At 41.5% G+C, this 18,599-nt stretch overlaps 2 pseudogenes; one reads left to right on the top strand and one right to left on the bottom strand.

The window, feature by feature from the left end:
- Positions 1-4,051: 4,051 nt before the first annotated feature.
- LOC137176265 (uncharacterized) lies at positions 4,052-5,482 on the bottom strand (annotated as a pseudogene).
- A 5,010-nt stretch (positions 5,483-10,492) lies between these two features.
- LOC137176153 (uncharacterized) lies at positions 10,493-12,255 on the top strand (annotated as a pseudogene).
- Positions 12,256-18,599: the final 6,344 nt, after the last annotated feature.

Below are 18,599 nucleotides of genomic sequence, written 5' to 3'. Positions count from 1 at the left end.
ATTAATTAAATTAAGTGAGAAGTAGGGTCATTTTCTCATAGACTTCCGTACAACTAGACTTCTTTTTGGAGCCAGTGGAGTTGCCCCTGCTGGCTGGAAAGAATGCAGGTGTAAGGCACTTTGCAGTGGCTTCATTTTTCAGACCAGGAGCTACCCTAACCCTTGGTTAGCACCTAAAGTAGGCTTATACTAAGTCATCCAGTAGGTCTCACTTCTCTGAAATTGAAAAATTTCCCGCCAATTGAAAACATACTGATGAACAAGTACTCTAGTGTGGTCAGACGAAGCAGCACCTAACACAACTTGGGGTTGAAGCCAATGTGGAAGTTCCCTGAAGTACCATAGATGGCTGCTAGATGCTCCAAATGACGCTCCATTCAAAAAGAGTCGACTTCAGTCTAGAAATACTAAGTCAATACATTTTTCGAGTCATTATGGTCTCAATCTCTAAATTCAGGCCCTCTAATAAGTGTGCTGGTGGTTATTTTAGAAATTGTTGCTCTATTAATAAGATTTGAAGACTTCTAGTAGCTTTGATGTCTGCTTTGTGACATTTGGCTCACTTCCTGCTCTCCCTGGCTCCAGGACTCACACTGAGTCATACTATTGTTGAAATATTTCACTAAGTTTCTTGATTACAGTACCTGTCCTGTTAGCACAATTTAACTAAAGTAACTAATGTTTAGGGATGTGCAGAGAGCCCAGTATTTGTATTTATATCTATATTTGTTGAGGCAGCAAAATTATTTATATTTGTATTTGTATTCAAATAAAAGTTGAAATAGATGTAAAAAATACGCTTTTAATTTTAGGATATTAAGTGTTAAAGTGTTAATGAATAAACTATCTTATGAAGGAGGTCCCCACACTGGGTCTCAAACAACTGCGCTGACCATTGAGCTAAAACCAAGTGCATTGCAAATGCACAGACAGACCTGTACTTATTTATACATCCATAACACAGAATTTGTGGAAGGGTGAAAGAGAACAACAGGTTATGGAGAGTCCCTTGAAAGCAATTCGCTTGTGTCAGTAGCTCAACTTTATCTCTGGGGAACACCCCTAACTCAGGGAGTGATGTTCAAATAAGGAAATGTGCATCATGTAGCAGGTGGATGTGGCTCCCCTCCTTGAGACCTGCTGATAGACATAACAGCGGAGCAGAGGAGAGAGACTGAGATAGCGATGTAACGGGCCTGTGCGCTGGTATTTGACATGGTTTTTTTTCTTCCCAAAAATAAATAATTTTTAAAATATTGTAGCTAGCTAGCTAGCTAGTGTTAGCTTGGGTCCGAGGTAGTGGGGCATGTTTCCAGAGTGTGAAAGGCAACACCCCGCACTCCTTATTTGGAAGGTCCTGGCTCCAAACAGAAAAGATGGTGCTGACCATAAGTTGCACTCTGGGCTTCAAACTGGCTTGAATGAAACCAACGGGTGACATCACACCTTGCTACATCCATTTGCATATACAGGCTATGGGTCAGACACTGGATCCAGTAAATTTAATGGTAATTTGTCTTCTGAATTCATGGTGAAATCACATAGCTCCTATCACACAATACTTTGTTTAGTCCACTTTATGTTTACAAAACAAATGGTCTGCACTAGAGTTCAGCTGGAAGCAGACTGACCCTCCTTTTCAAATGGTCACACTGTGGTTGTTTGGTCCTAACCAGTGTAATTTTGGGCTCACTCAGACTAAAGCTGACATCCTTGAAAGAAACGTGGTGAAATCTTTGGTTGTCAGTAGTGGTTCTATATATCGGCTTGTGAGACATGTCAAATGACAGTTGATTCAGAGCTGTGGAGACCAAAGACAGCTGGTGTCATCATTTTGATCAGAAATTTATTTAATTACCACATTCTCTCAATGTGACTGCTGCTACAACCCATGTTTACAAACCAACCAATCTGCATGAAATGAAACAGAGTACACTGACTGCTATTTTAAGAGCCCCATGTTTGTAGTTGTGTCCTCTCTTCATATTTCTAGTCAGAGCAGAAACATATATCTCTTTCTTTCCATGTATATTGCATGTATGTCCATGATGATTACATAAAAACTGGGTCAATATTGCTGTCTCTCCTGGTCAGTGATGTAGTGTCTGAATAGCAGGGCTGTCTTTTCTCTGCGGCTAAATGTTAACTGCTCCTCAATTTCCTCAGTGCCACCTTTGTCTCCCACACAGCTTTAATGACTTAGAGAAGAAAGTTTCTTCTGGCGCACAACTCTTCAAAATAATAAATCACAGGATTTCTGCTCATGTTAATTGACATTTGACAACATAATTTGCATAATGCTTCAAAACAGCCTCAAGGGAGATGCTTAAGAGGAGGGAAACATTATGGATTTGCTAATTAGTCATCGTCAGTTCTTCTGTGTTGTTGCAGTCATTAGTCTTGGTGAACTAACTTGATCAGACAACCATAGCTTCATGACAGTCGTCATCACTATTCAATCATGATTATTGCTGCTTTTTCTGGGTGGCTGAAATTACCATGTTGTAATTTGTCTGACAAAACTTTCTGGTGAAGTTTTAAATCTGAATGTATAGCCAAATCAAGTGAAGTCTTGTCAGGCTTATTTATATAGCCACTCATAAAGAAAGTATGTCTCAAAGATTCTATGAAAGACAAGTCACATCTTTTAGATAGATGGCAAAGACAGACGACCTATTTTTATACAACTGTTGACTCAAGGTCCACCTACGGTAGTAGTTTTTTCTAGAGCTGTTAACTGCATCTGAGTCTTTCTTAGCTGATGGAGTTTGCTCAGTTCAGTATCACATGACTTAAGTGTGGAACTTCATATTCGTCATATAATGTTGTCATATGATCGTATGAGAACATATTAGTTTAACTGCAGTTAATATCCTTCTATATTACGCCAGTAAACAAAATTGCAGTCTTTCTACTGTGGACCTGATATTAAAACACAGATTTCATTAAAATACTGCAGTACCTCTACTTTAGGTGACTCTGTTTATGTAATGCTGTAAATTTTCAATTATTCAGCTGTCAAATTAAAGGTCTTTGCTTCATTTGATGCTTGCAGCATTGTTCCAGCAGTCTGCTTAAGATCATAAGCCTTTATCCAAACTAAGTGAGGCACCCTTGTATCTGTGTATGGCATTTGGCTACAGGCACCTTTTTGTTAGAGATGGGTGCTATAATGAAAACATTCAACCTAATTGGCCCTGACATCTCTGTTTCACCATCATATTTGTGTTTGTTATTTGTCCTCTACTTGCAGCACTGGTGAGGGCTGAAAGAGGTTTGCAGCTCTCTGCTTTGAGAGTTGCCATTATGTGTTTGTTTTGGCAGTGTGTGTGACTAGAGAGGTGCTCCAAACACCCAGCATCCTTACTCCAACAAAATAAAACTGTGTTAAAATATTCCAGCTTCACTGTTAAAGCCACCATGGAAAGCAAAAGGACTCTTTCACCTTGTTAGCTGATGCTTCATATCTTAACAGGACACCCATCTATCAAAGAATGCTAAATATGTGCAAAGGTAAAATGTTCTCTTCTGTGTTATAATTCCATTTCTTTACTTTGTTATATATGTTTTTAAGCAGTTTGGCAAAATATCCTTAACACAAGAGAGGATAAGCATATCCATTCATTTTTGTCCTCTGTGGGGGACATGAGTCTGAAACCTCTAAGTCAAGCACAATTTATGCAATCTATTTGAGTCCTACTGTATTGTCAACAGGACATCCTGGGCTTCGTGATGCCACAGTTGTGGGGGTGTGGCTAACAGAGTACATGGACTTTCTTTTCATGTCTCTAGCTAAATAGCTAACATTGTAACATTGTTTTAAGGTTGATTTGTGCATGACAGTTCCACCTTTTGACATATTTACATGTCACTCCCCTACCCCTTTGATGGCATATGACGGCCAAAATTAAACTCGAAGTCTAGCAGCGAAGTTGCTGCACATTACCACTCTTCTAATATCCATACACACTGGCAGGGTAGGAGCATGGGTTTCTAGTACTGATGACGGATCAGGGTCTTGAAGGGTCGTCCCATTTCATAGGGGAATCTTTCAACCACTACCCCTTGTAGCTCTGTTCCAAGGGGTGAGGGGCACCCAAAAAAGAGGGTTAGGGTTGAAGAGGTTCCAGGGAACCTCTCCCATTGCAAAGAGGGCAAGATCGGGACTCGCTACTACTCTTCCCTTCTTCAGCACTAAGGACTGTGATTTTGCTGGTTTAAAGCTCATCCTTGCCCATGAGATGAGCCTCTCTAGGCCTTGAGGAATCCATCTGTTGCCATGAGAGCTCTTATGGATGGCTGCCACACTCCTGTCTTTGTCAAGGGCCTCCTGAATTCCACCTCTGCGGATTTCACCACCATGTTCATGGCAAGGGCGAAAATAATGACCAAGATGGTGCAGCCAGTTATTATACCCTTCTCAAGCCAATGGCAATCTGATGTAATTGGCCTTGAAGTGACCCTCATGTTGAAGTTGTTGTAATAATCCAAAATGAGGTCCTTGATCTTACTGGACATATGGTGTTTGAGAAGAGCAACTTCAACCAGCTTGTGTGGTATGGACCCATAGGCGTTAGCCAGGTCCAACCATAGCACAACCATGTGCCCTTTACCTTTGTGAGCTTCTCTTATGAGTTGTGTGACTACCATGGTATGCTCCAAACATCCCAGCACATGAGGGATTCCAGCTTTTTGCATGGAGGTATCAATGTACTCATTCTTCAGCAGGAACTTGTTCAGCCATCGCTGACACTGAAGAATATCTTGCACTCCACACTGAAGAGATAGATGGACCTGAACCGATTGATGTGCTGAGAGTTTTCTTCTTTAGTGATCCTCACACCCTCTGCACACCTCCACTGTTTGGCCACTCTACACTCCACACCAAATCACTCTTAAGATCTTTCACAGTTAATGGAGGATTACTGGGCAGTGCTTGTAAATGATGGAAGGCACTCCACTTGATCCAAGGGTGGAGGCTGATCCAGCTCCTTTCACCACTTCCTCCACCTCCTTCAAACTAGGTTCAGCCACTGCGAATGCAACAGTTCGGGCTGGTGGGTTGATGAGGGCCTTGTGATATTCCATTTCTCTTGCTCTATATCTGGATCCCTAAGTGTGTCGTAAAGGTAGATGTTCACTTCTTCTCCTTAGCATGCCAGCAGGCTGCTGTGCTGCTGCGTCCCCAAAAGTTTCTTTGTGAAGGCAAAGGTGTTGGTGATAAATGGCGCTTTCCTTCTCCCGCCTCCTGTGCCATTCTGCCCTTCATGTTTCATGAGCTTCTTCCTCAAGATGTGATGTAGTTCAGTGAGTGCTTGTTGCTCTTCTTCTCATGCCACCCTATGCTGCCGTTTCAGTATCCAGAGCCCTTGCCACAGTTGGTGTAATTGGCTCTATGGTTCCTGGTGTAGGCAGTCGTTTTGGTAGGTCTCTCAATACTTCCAAACCTTTCTGAAGCATAGCTGGTGATGATGGTTGACATAGACTGAAGGCAGCTGTCCACATCCCCCTTGGCTATAGTTTGGATGATCTTGCTCAGAAGTGGGTGAGTGCGAGACGCTGTCCACCAGGCGGTGCCATCTTGCTTCTGTCTAACCAAGACACCGCCATACTTCTGCCATCCGGTTCTCGTGCGACGTGACTTCCTCCCATAGTCACGTCCACATCGCAGACCGACGACGTCATCACGTCAGGCCCAGTTGCCATCTTGGGACACACACACACACACACACACACACACACGCGCGCGCGCGCGCACGCATATACACCTGCATGTGCTCAAACCTGTACATAGCTGTTGTGTTTTGTTTGGTAGAATTAGATTTTAGAATTGTTGTTTATTGCATTTGTTAACTTTGTTAACCTTGCTAAGTTTAATAAACACTGTTATATCTTTAAAGAGAAGTTCTTTTGTCATTATTGTGTGTAATATTGTGAAGAGTGGCTGATTGAAGGAGTCAGAGCTCGAATTCAACCCTTCTTTGTTCACCCTTGAATGTTGATATCTCTGATATTAATATTCTAGGTGAACTCCTTTCATGAGACTACCTTGTTTGGTTATTGGTCCCGGTTTCCGGGTGGTGCCCCGTATTTGTTAATTCATATTAATAATTCTATTAATTGTCATAATTAGTTAATTATCCTTGATAATTGATAATTATTGCAAATAATCAACTGTGTTCCTCACAGATCCAACAGTTGGTGCCCGAATTATTGATTAAGGTTAACAATATCTTATTTTCATAATTCATAATTATCTATGATAATTATGAATTATTGCTAATAACCAAACACACTACTGCCCGTCCCAACATTAATGGTGCCCTGTGTGAGGCTCCTGAGATATCAGCCCTTATTGCAATATTTATGCACAATAATCCATAATTAATAATTTTTGAATTATTATTAATTTTTCCCAAAATTTCAATTTTCGAAATTTTGACTTCTCTTGTGCTCTGCCAAGTATATCCAGTGTGGTTGTGTATTGTATACAGTGTGCATTAGTGGATGTGTTAGCAGAGAGTTGTTAGCATTTTGCATGCTAGTTGTTTACCCCCCCTAACACAGTAACCAGTTTTTACTCACCAGAGGTGCTGAAGCCACCTCACTAACACCTTCATAGGATAGGTTGTAGAGTAATTAGCATAGACACTAACTGGTTGTTACTAACCTAGGTGCTAGAGTCACCATTAGGGTCCTGTCAGGACAAGATAGGTTGCAGTGTTGAGTAATCAACCGTGTAAGTCACAGGTCTGCCTCTCACCTGTGCATTTATGCAGCATTAGCAGTTTTACCACAACAATTGTTAGAGCCACCATGTACTGTGCATTTACTACAAGTAAAATGAGTCACCAGGTACCCCACGTGGCCGGAGCCGTAGCTCCCCAGAGGCCAGATGACCAAGACATGCAGGATGTCGTCACTGCCCTCCTCCACTTCTCCAGAAAGGAGTGAGAGAATCTCAACTGCTATAGTGTTAGTGACTGTGATCATTTGTTACAGGAATTAGTTGAGTACGCCTACAACCCGGCCGGGAAGCCCAGACGCAGCATCCCAGACCTGTTTGGCGAGATGTTTCTCCTCCATCAGCGCAGAGCCCAGCTGCTAGCCGCAGAGAGCCAAGCACAACAGAGCCAGCTGCAACACAGCTACCAGGCTGTGCTGGAGGAAAACCGCAGGCTGCGTCAAGACTGCCTACGCTCAGGTGTTGAAATACTCTGGCTACAGGACGCAAAGAGAACCCTGCGCGCGCAGATCCAGTCTCTTCAGACGAGACCAGAGGACAGACGCGAAGAAGGCCAGACCGGACAGACGAGCACCGCTGTCAACATGGCCACCCAGGAACCAAGTGATGTTCCTGACCTCGAAGAGGTCCCTTCTCCCGGCACAACCAGCCGAAGCCTGCCCCAAGAAGCCCTAGAGGTAAAAGACCAGATGATCCCAGTCCACCAGGAGATGCAAGCTAGTAGCTTAGCGACCCCTGGAGATGCAGTCGTCCCCGACCTCAACAGTCCAGATGACTGCCAAGTGCCTCCATCAGCCCACCCGATGGATGCAGGTGCCCCTCACTCCGATGGTGCACCCCTCTCAGTCCTCAGCCACACCCCTTCATGTTCAGAGCGAAGGGGGGAGGATCACTCCACAGATGAGAGCGGCGTGAATGCTTCCAGGCCCCCCTTGACCAGTGAGCTGACCACATCACAGAGCTCACACCCCTGTCTCAGCAGAACTCCATCCCCACCAGAAGGAGGAAGAAGTCGTCCTCATCGCCTTGGTGACCTGAGCGACTCTGGAGTCTCTGATGTTGCAGACAGTCCGCCGCCACATCGACGCCAACGCTTGCACACTCGACAGCTCAAGTCCCTCACAAGCGACGTCGAATGCTTCGACTCTGATAGTCAAGATTCAGACATTGACAACTATCTCCAGGAAGTCGAACGCTACCAGGGTGAGTCACCTCACGCGCCCTGCTAGAGGGCAAGGAGACAACGCCGGAGTCCTGTGGATCCACACCTCAGGAAATGCCAACCTAGCGCTGGAAGGCAACAAGATGCCTCGCACCAAGACGGATGGCAGAACAGGACCTCCCAGGCGCCGACCTCACCGGCGGGGTGGGAACCGAAACCACAGGGGTGATGACCAGACCTTCCCCCTGACTGAGCTTTTTCAGCCATTTCCACTCCCTAGATGCATGGAGCAACCTCCACATCGAAGGGGGGTGGAGCCATTGTGGTAGTGTCCCCTCCAGTGGAGCGTAGTGTACTGTACCCACAACCCAGCATGCACTAACGCTTACTACCACTCCCTCCGTTACCATGGTTACCACCAGCTCGCAATTTGTTTCCCCATAACCTTTGCATGCCTTAGATATTATGTCAGGTTTGAGGTCAGGTGTAACATAGGTGAGTATGTTAATTAGACTAAGTTCTTAGATCTGCTACTACTACTGCTATGCAACCTTCACAAACACATCTGACATATAGTCTTGGCATTGCACTTCAAATCCAGTTCCAACTAGGACAATAAGTCACTAACTGTTTCGATCCCTTTCCTGGTCCATTTCTGTAGTGTTCCGTCTGCAATAGGATAAGGTATATTGGGATTGTTCCACAGAGGAGACTTTCTCAGTAATGAGATATCTGATCCCAGCAATGCATGAGTTTCCTGCCAAGCCTGGAAAGTGCTCAAGATTATGGGGTTTTTTGTTATTAAAGAAAGATTTTTCTTCGAGCCCAAGAAGGGGATATTTTTTAATGGGGTAGTTTTTAATACACATTGTTCTATAGAGACCCATCTAATGTCACTACTCTCAGCGTGTAACCAAGTCCAGATTGGGCGAAACTGAGACACCAAATAGTAACATTTAAAATAGGGAAGGTTCAGGCCTCCTTTAGTATATGGTGCTTGGAGAGTGGCAAGTTTAACTCTGGGGTTTTTGTTTCGCCACAAGAAGGAGGAAGTAACTTTATTGATCTTATTGAAAAAGCTCTTAGGGACACATTGAGGGATACATTGGAATAAATAAATAAGTTTGGGCAATATATTCATTTTGATTATATTAACTCTACCAATTAGGGACAGTGGCAGATCAATCCACCTTTGAGTGTCTGCCTTTATTTTCTCCAAAAGATTCAAGTAGTTGTCTCTGATCACTGTATCTTGTTGTTTTCTAATATTTATGCCCAGGTATTTAAACCCAAGAGGACATATCTTCAGTGGCTTAACAAGAGCCCAAACTTCCAGATCCTGTGTGTTTAAGGGCAGGACCTCACTTTTTGTTAAGTTTATTTTGTATCTTGATGCTGCGCTATACTCTTGAAGACACTGAAAGAGTGGAGGGATTGAGTCAGCCGGGTCAGTTAAGTGAATCAAGATGTCATCTGCGTAGATAGATATTTTTTGTTCGGAGGTGCCGAATTTGATGCCCGAAATTGCAGCATTAGCTCGGATGGCGAGAGCAAATTGCTCGATGGCAAGTGAGAATAATAACGGGGAGACACAACAGCCCTGTCGCACCCCTCTAGAGAGAGAAAAGGCGCTTGACAGGACTCCATTAGTTAAAATTTGTGCCTTAGGGACCTTGAAAAGTGTTTTAATATACTGAATGAATTTTATACCAAAATTCATAGCTGCAAGTGTTTGAAATAAAAAGGTAGGTTTGATCCTGTCAAACGCCTTCTTAGCGTCCATTGATATTATGAGTGTGGGCTCTCTTGTCATCTGTGCAGAGTCAATTATGTGAAATAAACGACGGACATTATCCGATCCTTGCCTATTCCCGATGAACCCAGTTTGATTCGGGTGTATTATTTTTGGGATAATATCTTCTAATCTAGTAGGAAGCAATTTAGATATAACCTTGTAATCAGCATTGAGAAGACTTAAGGGTCTGTAGGATCTACATTTTTGTTTGTCCTTATCAGGTTTTGGTAATAATGTAATGGTAGCTAATTCAAGAGAGGTGGGTAGGGTCTGATTATTCAAAGCTTCTTTGATCAAGAGGTGATAACAGTTTGTCTGAGAGTACTAAAGTATTCAATGGGAAAACCGTCTGGTCCTGGGGCCTTATTATTCTGCAGAGATCTCATGGCCAGGGGAACCTCTTTCTCACTTATGTCAGTGTCCAACCAGCTTTTATCTTCAGCGTTTATCTATGGGAGATCCAGATGTTCCAGAAATTGCTGCACTGTTATCAGTGTTATGTTCTGATTTATACAGTGTTTTATAGAAATTTAGAAACTCTGCATTGGTCTCCAGTGGGTCATTCAGAGACCTGCCATCATCAGTAATTATTGAGTGACCTGTCTGCTTCTTCCTTCTTAATTTGCCATGCAAGTAATTTACCAGTTTTATTGCCATACTCATAATAATGGTACTAGGTCCTAGCCAAAGCCGCTTCAGCCTTAGTAGAACATGAGTTATCCGGTCTTTAAGTCGTGATGTAACACCTTTTCAAAATACTATTTCCAGGTCCAAGCCTCGTCATTTCAATATGCTGCAGTGCTGTGTTCCTTGTTGGTCAAACAGATCTGAGTCCAAAAAAATTATCCCATTGTCGTTCTACCTCTTTCTTAGCGATGAGAAAGAGAAGAGGGAATGGCTGCAGTTGATAAGGTGAGTTACAATGCTTAAACGAATGAAGAAAAACAAAGTTTTGGATAGCTAGCTAGCAAGCTAAGGTTAGCACTAGCTTTCGCACCTACTCGCAAAAGCCAAACCGACCCTTTGCGGATATCCCTGATAAATGTTATGGGTTTTTACAGTGTTTTTGTTCGTAAAAAGCAAGAGCACAGCTGATACCACTGTCTACATCCAGTTAACATTACCTGCTTACATCCCGTTTTTACCTGTTTTTGTCCTTACCAGTTCTCATTATGCATATACTGGTTGTGAAACTGTTAATGTTTATGTTCTCCGTGGTTAAAGAGGCCTCATTCATCTCCTTCATCTCTTAGAGTGCACAACCTATCTACATAGGTGCTGGGCCATCACATTTTGCATGGAATGAAGGGAAGACTTTCCAGTTCCCTGACCACCTCAGCCATACCCCTAAACGGAGGGAAGAAACGGTTCCTACCAGTGGTGAAGATGAAGCAACTGATCAACCAACACCTGCACAGTACTTCCCAAGTACTTCCCAAAGTCTTGTGGTTCTTGAGATAGTGAATGACATGCTGAGAGGAGAGAATGAGAAATTGAAAAAACAACCAGCCAAATTTCCTCCAATCCTGACAGAGTCCAGTATTTCACCGGATTGCCTGATGCTGCCACCGTTCTGTTTTTGGAAGCACTTCTCAATTTGAGCTACAATATCATTCTGATTGAACTGTCCAAATTATGCCCCTAGTAGATCAGCTGCTCCTGACATTAATGAAACTCAAACTTATTTGTGGCCACATAGACCTTGCGACAAGGTTTAATTGTAGCACAGCCACAGTAACAAACATCTTTACTACCATCGTTAGTGCGCTGTATGACATTTTGTATGTTGGCATGTTTGAGAACAACATCCCCTCAACAGCCAAGAACCAAACATCACTGCCAGACTGCTTCCGGCCCTTTCCCAACTGTTGGATAGTGCTTGATTGCACTGAGGTTGCAGTCTCTTAACACAGAGAGCCTGGACACACAGAGCCATTTGTACAGCCAGTACAAAGGACGGACCACTTTGAAGGTTCTAATTGGTGTGGCTCCCAATGGAGTAATTACCTTCACCAGTGACCTGTACGGTGGGAGTGCCTCAGACAAGGCCATAACAGCTGACTGTGGACTTCTCCAGCATCTACAGCCAGGTGATATGGTCATGGCAGACAAGGGCTTCACAATACGGGACATTTTGCCAGAGGGAGTTCTGCTGAACATTCTGTCTTTCCTCGTCAACGGGCAGTTCACACAGGAGGAAGTGAACAATAACAGGTTAATCTCTCGTGCAAGGATACATGTGGAGCATTCCATTCAGAGGCTGAAATTGTACAGCATTTTGCACCACATCCCACACCAGTTCAGGAAGAACATTAAGAAGATACTGAAAGTATGTTTGTGTCTTACAAATTTGCAAACACCCACTCTCCACGAAATTGAATGAATGACTGTCAGTGTGTTAAAAAATGTGGAGGACTGTTTCCCAGTGGCCATAAGGATTTGTATGTTGTTGTATGTATATAAGGGCATGATTTGAATAGCTTATTGACACGAAATGAAGACCATTGAGATAAATGTATATTCTTGTAAATTGAAAAAAATCTTCCTGTTCTTTTAGCTGATGTTTGTTTGCAGAAAACTTAAATCAAATATGTAGATAGACTATGATAAGGATTTGTTACATGTATATAAGGATTTTGACATGATTTGAATAGCTTATTGACATGAAATAAAGACCATTGAGATAAATGTATATTCTTGTAAATTGATTTTCATGAATGATTTGTTTTGCAAAAAACTTTAATTAAAAAAGTTATACCAGGTAAAAAATGTTACTGTTCTTTATATCATGAAACCTATATTTGTCAAAGACATGTTGTATTAAGTGTTACAAACATTGTGTTAAGTGCCAAAAACCTCATTTATTATAACGGTGCAAACTTATTCAAAGGACAATAGTATTTACAGATCATGAATGCAGGGTAAGTGCAAGTGCAGATATTAACATAAAAAACATTTACAATCACTATATAATGGTCCTATGTTACATAAAACAGGAGAACATAACAGATTATCTTTTGTGTCATATCTTCATCTGAAAGCTGAAGATGTCAAATAAATGTAGTGGAGTAGAAAGTACAATATTTCCCTCTTAAATGTAGTGGAGTGGAAATATAAAGTAGCATCAAACATAAATACCCAAGTAAAATACAAGTACCTCAGAACTGTACTTGAGTAAATGTACTCAGTTACTTTCCAGCACTGAATTTGACCCTGAACAGTATGTGAGGGTTAACTTACAACTGTGACACAATGTTTGGAAGGAAACACTCTTTATAAAATGTTTCCAGAGTGTCAATGTTAACAGCCCATGTCAGATCTTTGAGCACTGGCAGGCTGACAAGGTCAAGAGGAGTCCATACAATTAGATGACAACTGTTAGCTCCAGTCAGGTGTAGGTTGCCCTGATTCTGATGTCAGTAGTTATGGAGTTGTTTTAGTGTCAGGGTACCAGTTTCTCCATCCAACCCCAGGAAGAAGTCCCTACTCTCTGCTGCTTGTGGGATGGTCTTGGCTCTGGCTGACCATGGACATTTCACCTCAATGATGCAGTCATCAGATACTGTCCCATCTGGAGATCCACTGAGTAGGCCGCTGTCAGACAGGAACAATCCCCTCTCCTGGATAACAACACCTGTGCGCTCTGTGTATTGCTGCTTTGCCCTTGGCTCATGGAGGATTCCCCAATCACATGCCTTAAAAAAACAAAACAAAAAAAACCCCATTAATTCCAGTGGTCATCAAGCCTGCTCCTGAAGAGCTACTGCCCTACATGCTTGAGGTATTGCCCCACTCTAACACACCTGATTCTAATCATTAACATGTTATCAAGCAGCTGAAGCTTGCCAAGGGCTTGATAACAGGTTAATAATTAGGATCAGGTCTGTTAGAGTGAGGCAATACCTAAAACATGCATGAGCAGGGTTGGTGACCACTGACTTATTAAGTGTATTCTTAGGAACACATATACTTTCAATTTAAATAATCACTTATTACCTACAGCTTACTTTGGATCCTTCTTTGAGGTTGTACTGGCCAAGCAGTGTTTTAAATAAGGAAGGAGGGTAGGACTTCCGCTTGACTGCTGCCAAGACCAAACCGAAGATGCTTGCTGTGATCCGTTTTTAATGATATGCTGACCTGTTATAAAGAAACCCAAAATAAGAGAGATAGTTCACCTAGACCAGTGGTCACTAACCATGCTCTTGTTGGTGTTGAATGATGATGATAATAATAATAACAATAATAATAATAATAATAATAATAATAATAATAATAATAATAATAATAACAACAACAACAATCGTAACTCGTTATCAAACAGCTGAAGCTTTTCAAGGGCTTGATAACTAGTTATTAATTAGAATCAGATGCAAAACATGCATGGCAGTAGCTCTCCAGGAGCAGGGTTGGTGACCAATTTATTTCAATTACTAGTTTTGTATTGTTTCAGCTTGTATCTTGTTTTGTTTTTATTAATGCACTTTCCTACCACAATGCGTTCTTTCCCTGCCCAACTGTGGCTCTCTCTATCTGCTGCTTCTCCTGCTCAGTGACTGCAAGTGATGACAGCAAATAAAGAGCCTTGTCCTCTGCTTGGTCATAACCTGGGTTGGTCAACAGTCCCTCAAATGTCTTGATAGGGAGAGTCTAGATTTAAAGTTAAGCAAACAGTTTTACAAATATAAATAGTTGATTTCCTTGTCAATGAGGTTTCAGTGAGGTGACCAGATAGCGTATATAAAATATCTTTCAATTAAAGCAGACAGTCTGATATCTGTAATATCAAAGTACAAAAGACATAAGTCGTACCTGAGGAATTTCTGGACTCAAAATCCACCTCATCCCAGTAAAACGCCCAAGCTGTGACAGGGATGCCCGTACCCAGTCCTTGTCCTCCTCGGTGACAGGTCTTTTGATTCCAGCTGAAATAAAATTATGACATGATACACCATGAGTGTATGTTAGCACCGTTTGATGAATACGATTCATCTTCACATAATACAATAGCTTCAAACCACATAACGTTAAGTAAATAATTCAAAACAAGCAACAAAAATAGACAGCATCATTTGCAAATTAATTACTAACCTTGTGTTGTGGATGGTGCCATCTCAAACACTCTTTTTGCTGATATTTCCGTCCTCGGCATCTTCGCCCTCTTTCACACACACACTCAATATCGGTGCGGGACACTTTTTTTTTTGACCCAAATCAGCAGAGCTGCCATATGGTGGCACTCGTCTTGGCCGATTGGGCACTGGCAGCTGCTGTACCTTACTGCCTGTCCCTCAACATGAACCTAACGATATATTGAAAACAATTCAACTCTCACCCTAACACATCTTAGATATTAGCCTAACAATACTTCTGTTGCTAGCCAGGGGCTGGCACATCATCATATTTCAACTTGCCTAACTTCACTCCAAAACATAGCTGATACATATTAAGTTTTTCATCTTCGTTTACGTCAAAAGTTATAGCAATCCTGTATGTTTTTTTTTTTTTGGTATATCATCTTTAGATGTCAACTAGCTAGCTAGCTTACTGCTAACTTCTAACTCACTTCAACCTCATAAATTCTTTTTCTGTGATGCCTGGACACTACCCTTTGTTATTCCACCAGGCAGAACAGCTACACTGACCACTCTGTTGGAATTGAAGGAATTTAAACCTTTTTTCACTCTCTCAGGTACCTCACTGAAGAAAGAAGTGATTGTAAACAAGTTCACAGGTTCCACCATTGTCGTTTGTTTTGAGTATCTGACAGAGTGTGTGGACCCAGAAATAGTATTTTGAGAGGGTGTTACGTCACACCTAAAGACCGAATTATACTGAATTCGCTTTGTAGTCAAAGAATTTAAAATGCCCATTCTTTTGGTTTCAGAAAGTTTTTGTTCAAGTTCTCTAATTTCTTCATCTAGTATAGCCAATTCTTTTTTCTTTTCTCTTGATCTATATGAACTGTAGGACAGAATACATCCTCTCATAAATGCCTTAAGGGCGTCCCAGATATTTACGTTAGAGGTAGTGTTGAGGTTGGCTTTAAGGAACAGATCAATTTGAGAGTTCATATACGTTATGAATTTTGAGTCTTTTAGCATAAATGTTTTAAATCTTCATCTTTGCGGGGGTGGCTGTACCGAGTCCATTAACCAGGTCATTTTGATGGGATTGTGATCTGAAAGTGCAGCAGCCAAATACAAACAATCCTTTATTCTTGCCACTCATTCTTTTTTGAGGCTGGAGGCCACTTAATCCGTTGCTGCCGCCAAACTACTATGTCAGGGGTGGGAGGTTGAGGTGCTTGGAGGGGCTTGACTCTGTGGGGTGGTTCCTGTCCTGGCTCCTCCTGCGTCTCACCAGGACTCAAACCTGTGTGCTGCACTTCCAGCTCACACTCCATGCATTTCATTCTGGCCTGATGGATTTTTATAATAACATTCCATCATTACTTCCTGTGATCAAACAAGACTCGTCCACTATGGGGACATATGATAAAAAATAAATAATATTTTGAATTTTTTTTTTTTTTCCTGTAACATGTTTCTTTCAACCACAATGCTTAAATTATCTTTAAAAAAATCAAAACCTTATTTCTTCTAGATCTCAGGAAGCTATACACAAAGTACTGGCAGGGACACATATGCAATTTTTGGATTTTGCTGGCTGCATATTTACTAAGACTGCATGAGTCTAGCCACGTTTCGTCTGATTTACATCAAGAGTTGTTAAATGAGATCTGAAGCTGGGCTGTTTTGACATGTCTTGCACGTCTGTAAAGTAATAGAATGCAAAAGAAAGCATTTTCTGCTGCTGAAATTGGAATATTGGTTGAAGGAAAAACACCTATGGCTCAGTTATTCAGCTGGGAAGAGGTCAAAGGTCATTGACCAGAAGTCAGTGGATGGCCGGTGAAAGTTTGAGGACATTTACATACTGTAGTTTGACACAACACAGAAAACAATGTAGCCTTGGTTTTGCTTTGTAACTTACATTATTAATCACCTGGTGAGACTGTCAATCCTCTATGTTTAATTGTCAGCTGAGTATTTTTATGACATTTTAGCATGTAAAGTAAGAGATCTTTTGTCATAGCTAGATGTAGAAGGAATTGTTTAAGCATTAGTTTGCTCCTCACTGATGTACCTTAAAAGACTACAGGCTGACCACAGCTAATTCAAAATGCTGCATCCAGACAAGAAAGAGAAACTATGATCACACCAGTCCTCAGATCATTGCACTGACTTCCTTTTCATTTGAGAATTGATTATAACATTTTATGTCTTGTCTATCCATAAGCCAATCAGGAGCAGGAACCTGGAGCAGGTTGTTCCAAGGGTTTAATTTGGTCAAATTTATTGAAGCTGGTTTTAGTTTTTATGCTCCTGGCGGTTGGAATACACTGTCTGGATCAATATTAGTATATGTAGTGGTTCTATTTTGGTTAAATATTGAACAAGTAAATTATGTCTGTATGTGCAGCAAATGATTTTCTTTAAAAAACATTATAATTCCCTTGAAATAAAATTTGCTATAAATATGTTTTGCTTGCTTGCTTTATCCGTACAAGTACATCCCACTCCCATCAGCTTCCAGGCCTTCACTAAAACCATCAAAATGCACTTTCCCTGTTAAATTTCAGTTTAATGGAATAAATTGTTTAATTTTTGTTTTGTTTGTAATTTTTTTCATCATCTCTTGAGTTATTATATCAGTATTAGTCCAGTCTTGATTTACCTACCCCTCAATCCCTAATGCTGATAATGCTAACCAACTATCCTATGAATTACATTCATATTAGATGATTCTGCACTCTCAAAACTTAACCCTACCATATTTGTCATGCCCATCGCCATTGTATTAGATCACTTGTGATTATTATTTGCATTATCCACTCTCATATTCCGGATCTGATTTCCATGTATTTGAGAGGTTGCCATTGTGAGTAAAGAAGGAAAAAAGAAGTGAAATCCTACTACGACTGTTTGCTTAGGTAGCGTCTGCAGGAGGGGCAGCTTGTGGAAGCTGGCCAATCAGAACAGAGTGGGCTCATTGGGAGGGGGGCCTTGAGGAGACAGGAGCTAAAATGGCCTGTTTCAGAGACTGAACTGGGGGCTGCATGAAGGGCCAGTATAAGATAAACATGGAGTTTTTGAACTGTACAACAATGCAAAGATATTTCTGTAGAGCACCATAATAAAAATATAGACCTGGAAATGTGCATAATATATCACCGTCAAGAATGAAAACTTTAAAGGCTAGGGAACAATTGTTGTCATGCAAGGTTGGTGTAAGGTCATGGTCATGGTTAAAAGAGATCAACTGCTGGCAGGAGACAAGATCATGTCCTCCACTGTCAAAGCCAGACATTTTGCATGCCCAACCACCCCCACTCATCTCTTCTCTGAGAGGTTTTGCAGCGCTTTAACAGCATCATGCTACTTTCTCCTTTTCTGCAAACAGACCACAGTTGTCGCTTTTCAGGAAAATAAAAACATAGGTCAAGAGACCAAACCACCAGTGTTGTCATTGTCCTGGTGAGGATGGTCACCGTTCAACAGCTCTGTAACTTTGTGATTATTTGGACTTCCAATTCCAGAGTATTTTCATTAATTCCTGAAGGGATAAACCAATAAATGAAATGTGCAAACAATATGGTTTGTCATGTCAGATATTCCAAGCCATGTCTATATCTTTCTACAACTATGTATAAAGTGGTTATAGATTATAAATATTTTCCAATTGCTGTTACACTGATGTTGTCTCTGGGCCACTTACTGTGTTATTCCATATCTGATCCTCTCATTGTTTTCCTACAAATTCACTCCAGTGACTGAAGCTACTGGAGCTACTGGAACACTGATGTACCATTTTCTCTCTATTCTGCTCCTCCA

The sequence above is a fragment of the Thunnus thynnus genome, chromosome 23 (genome assembly GCF_963924715.1).
Source record: "Thunnus thynnus chromosome 23, fThuThy2.1, whole genome shotgun sequence".
NCBI classification, from domain to species: Eukaryota; Metazoa; Chordata; class Actinopteri; order Scombriformes; family Scombridae; genus Thunnus; species Thunnus thynnus.
This window is presented reverse-complemented; position numbering and strand designations above follow the sequence as displayed.